General features: G+C 38.4%; 1 long non-coding RNA gene across 2 annotated transcripts; it reads right to left on the bottom strand.

The window, feature by feature from the left end:
* Positions 1-472: 472 nt before the first annotated feature.
* On the bottom strand, positions 473-3,394 carry LOC140239243 (uncharacterized). Of its 2 annotated transcripts, XR_011901957.1 has the most exons (4): positions 3,311-3,394; positions 1,865-2,125; positions 1,266-1,412; positions 473-541 (listed from the first exon to the last, which is right to left on the bottom strand). It is a non-coding gene; the product is annotated as an uncharacterized lncRNA (long non-coding RNA). The 2 variants fall into 2 exon arrangements; XR_011901956.1 differs by lacking the exon at positions 3,311-3,394 and having other exon boundaries at positions 1,865-2,683.
* Positions 3,395-4,876: the final 1,482 nt, after the last annotated feature.

The following is a 4,876-nucleotide window of genomic DNA, read 5'->3' as shown; positions in this document are numbered from 1 at the left end:
ATCAAGTTACATTACGTTACGTTAAATTTTCGTTCATTGAACCTAAGTCATGGAATCAGGCCAATCTGCACACAAACTTTTTAGACATCTATGAGAAGGTACATCAAAGATTATAAAAAGTCCCCACACTGCCTGTATATTTGCACAATGATTTAATTAAGAAATAGATGCAATTTCCCTGTAAAGGCCATTTTTTTTTTTTTTTTTTTTTGGGGGGGGGGTCATGCCCATGACCTGAAAAATTTTGGGTCCTTGCCCCCTAACTAAACAAGGATGATCAACTCCTAGTTTGGCTGCTTAATTCTGTCCACTAGCTCTGGAGAAAAGTTGAAAATATTGAAGTTTTTGCAAGCTAGATGAATAAGATACCATGTATGTCACTTAAGCTTTCTGCTAAAAAGGGCTAAAAAAAGTTGCAGATCACATAAACTTATGAGTATAAACATACACGTCCTTTTGCACCTTGTGTGGCGTCTCACAAAGTGGGGTACTGCATTGCAACTGCCTTGGCTACAACGTCTTTTGCTCATTACATGGGTATCTGAATTTAAAAAGAAAGCAAGAAGAATGTTAATCATATTATACGACGCAAATATATAACATCAAAAATTTGGCCCTCATCTTAATCTTTTAAGGGACTGAACTATTTTTATGTTTTTTTCTTGGCATTAATTTCTATTGCTATTCAGTACCACTGTTTCAAGTACATTTATTGCTACTTGAGCCAGATATCAGTTAATACATATGAAAATTTCATGCAAATAGGTTAAGTGTGAATGTGCACAGTTAGTAGAAAAATTTATACAAGATGTGATTATCCATTGAACTTCATGGCACATCAACTCCAACTTTTTTATTCATCATTGTGATGATCATATCATAAGTATTAGGACTATTACCAAATCAATATACATGTGGCCTGATGGGGCTACCAAGAAAATAAGTCAGCGTATCATACAAGTATATCAGTCTTTATTTTTAAATCTATAACCATCACTTCATTAACAATGTTATACTTACCGGTCCCTTCTACTTTCTTTCTTTCTTTCTTTCTTTCTTTCTTTCTTTTTTTTTTTGGGGGGGGGGGGCAAATTTTAGTCTGTTGTTCTCTATACTTGAGAAGACAATCAAAAAAAAAATGAACAGGCAAATTACATTGTTATATATTGGATGGAAATGTAGTACAAGACATGACAATGGGAAACTGGTATTCCAGACCAATTTTCAATAATTATAATAATAATATCTTAAATAATTGAACTTACGCTGTACAGTTTTCTGCTTCCATTTTCAACAATAAATATGCTACAATGATCTGGATGTGCAGATGTCTCCTCGGAACAGTCAGAACTCCTTCCCTCAGCTTTTGAAGTATCTCCTCCCCCTTGAAGTGATGTGTGTGTGTTGAATTCCTGGGCAAATAAGTAAAATTTAATGGTTTTATGAATCATACAAATGGCATGAGGATAGTAGGTCCCTCTAGTTTACATTATAAACTTGAAGTGCAAAATTATTCACCATACATATTTGACATAAGCAACAGCTCTACTTACACAACTCAAGACTGACCATAACATGGTTTTCACTTCTGTCGATACGGCAAGCACCCAGTACACATTTTTTCTTAAATACAAGTACTAACCTGTCAAGAAATTCATTTTCAGAGGGAAGGACAGCTCCAAAACTGCTCCATGAAGTTTCTTGAAAATCATTTCTTCAAACAAAATAAAACCAACCAAGCATTCAGTCTCTTAATGTAGCCTCTTATGTAATTACTGAGACTCTAGAATGTAAAATAAATGTCAATCAATTTCAAACTAGTCTCCCTTCATTAATCATCGTGAAAAACAACAGAATAGCTTACAGCAGGGTTAGTGCAATGGAAGTCCATATCTCAGAGGCTCCTTCGCTGATGTTGGCCCAGTGTTTCCAGCATTCGTCAACCCTGAATTCAATGGCTAGTCGTTGACCACATCTGGTACTTTGCAATCTGGTGATCTGCACCCTCTTCGTGTGACAGAGACTGTACAGCTATCAATATCTGTCTTTGTGCTCCAAATGATGACCCCTACACCGAGTTCCTTTAAATCATCACCACTCCCAAAGAGCTGTCATGTATCTAAAGCTGGAGGAAAGTATGAAAACACAAGGTTCAGAAATGGATTTAGAACTCGATCATTTCCACAAGACAATATGCAGTTGTTTTGTCCACACAAATACTAAGTGACCACCAATACAAAAGCTAGTAGGCCTAATTACTTTTTTTAGCTACATCAGCATATTTAACGTTTGAAAGACCCAAAGATGATCTCTGCCAAATTTCAATACCTAATAAGGTCACCTGTAACTTTCATAAAAAACAATGTTGAAACATAGTACCCGTCATCGTCTGCTACAAGGGGGATCGATCTCCATGACGTGTGATGAGCACGCTGATCTTCAGCTAGAAGTGTGATGTCACAGTCGTGGACCAACACTTAACACGAACAGTACACGCATCGTACTTCTTACCTAGTAGTACAGTAGTTTTAGATGATCACCACACATGACGTGGGAGTGTACGTGGTACTAGTATATTCTCCCAGCTGTTTGGATACTCGAATGTAGTGGCAAATAAAAGTCCTTTTTACTACATACAGTGTATATAATGAACAATAATCATAAATCACCAAATTTCACCATTTTTCATTACCGTACTGATCGAGATCACCATTTCATCTGGCAACACAGTGTCAGTGATTCCGCTGTCAACTCAACAATAGCAATGTAGAGTACGTGTCTAGCGCTAGGCGCTTGCTTTAGCACAGCTTAGTAACAGTTATAGTATTTATAAGTTCTATCTTTATTTACACTCGACTACATTAATCTCTGTGTGATGAGTATGCTTGTACAATGTCAATTCAATGACTAACGACCAACGTTTCACTCATCACTCATTTTTTTTTTTAAATCAGAACTCAAATTAACTGGTCTATTTTGTTTGAAAATTAGTTTCTAAAAAAGTTGAAGACTTTACATAGTCTGCGAATAGTTCAAGCCCTAGATCCCAACGTGTACAATTAAAGACTCAACGTATTATTACATCCCAACACCCACCAGTTGAGTTTCGGCCTCGGATTCTACAACTAGCTGTTCGTAAGGTGTTCTTCGACCAGCCCCATAGCTAACTGTGTATAAGGAAAGCCCCGGGCCCGGGGTTAGTAAGGTAACTTACATGTTCGTTTACGGAGAGGTATAACGTTAGACTAGCCCGTAATACTGGAAAAACTCAACAAGTTATAATTGGATCGATCTTTTATGGTTTGCTTACCTTAAAAAATGTGAATGATATCTCCGCCCCACTCAATTTGAAGACAGAAATTTTCTCACGTCCATCACGACATCCAGCTAGGCTCTGATTCTCACGAATACCACACGCACGTAAATCTGTGATCCTATGCATAATACACGCACAGCTAGCACACACACAGCATGCACGCAATTGCACACAGTCCACGCACAGGCGACGCGTCGCTCTTCAGGTAAACCATGCCCGCGCCCAAGCCAGGGGAAATTGCGGCTGGTGATTGGCTTAGAGTAAACACATGACAAGGGAATTCTCAATTCCTATTGGCCTAGCCAAATGCGTTTAATTATGTATTCACTCAGAATTCACTCGGCTTAATTTTCACTCGGAATTCACTCGGCGAATAGGTTTCACACAAATTTCACTCGTTACAAGAGTGAAATTCACTCGACAACGAGTGAAAGTCACTCTTAATCGAGTGAAATTTTATTCACTCCTTGCGAGGAGTGAATTATTCACTCGAAATTTTTTAGAGAGTAGGCCTACATGCATCACCACTTTTTTTATTTGCCTGTAAGGTTGTATTATGGTATGGCCTGTATCGTCTGTCCATTAGGGCGGACGTCCACTTGGGCGCGGACAAGCCCCGGAAGGGTTGCGGAAGCAAATTTTGTTATTTCGGCATCCTGTCCGCGACAGACGCGGAATAACTTTGTGAATCGGCTTGTCCTGGGACATTCCTAGGACTGTCCGCGGACTGTCCGCGGACTGTCCGCGGACTGACTGCGGACATTCCTAGGAATCACTCCGGAAGAGCGCGAAATACCTCGGAATATGCTAATCGTAGCCGGGCAGCGCGGAAACATCTAGGATTACACCAGGAATGAACGCGGACAATCAGGATGCCTTCCGGACAACACAAGTTAGGCATGCGGACAAACTGCGGACAATACCAGGAAAATGGAAAGGTATAAATTTGGCACTGACTTTGACTATTCCTCATTTGACTGCTAGCCGTCATTGATGCTCCTTGTTGTGCTTCCGCAGCAGCGGCTGATATTATATTAATATGATTGGTCAATATTATTTGATAAACGTGACCACCAAAAGTCGAAGAATAGGATTGTCTGCATGTCGGCTGACGACTCATTTTTTTTTTTTATTTGTCTCATCTGGGAGAACAATCTTTCTCTGCCTACAGTCATATGGATGATATTCGCAAACTTTTTGAACCATATATATATATATATATAAAACATACATAAAAATGTAAATGTATATATATATATATATATGTAATCATGTTGATAGGGTAGTCCACGTGTGGGCAAGATAAAAAGATAAGTAACAAAACTGCAACAGTTCATGCTGTATTCACCAACGGTTTATTTCTTCACAAGAAATAAACCGTTGGTGAATACATCATGAACTTTGTTGCAGTTTTGTTTTATATATATATTCTTTCTTCCCCTTTTTTTAGACCTGTGCTCTATCCATCATGAAGTATATACATGTTTTGTCTGATACTTCTGTAGAGCATGCCAAAATGATCCAAATCATTAAATTTGTTTTTATTTCTCTGATTTTTAC

Source organism: Diadema setosum, chromosome 15, assembly GCF_964275005.1.
Source record: "Diadema setosum chromosome 15, eeDiaSeto1, whole genome shotgun sequence".
Taxonomy (NCBI): domain Eukaryota; kingdom Metazoa; phylum Echinodermata; class Echinoidea; order Diadematoida; family Diadematidae; genus Diadema; species Diadema setosum.
Note: the sequence above shows the minus strand (reverse complement) of the source record. Positions and strands in the feature narration are given on the sequence as shown.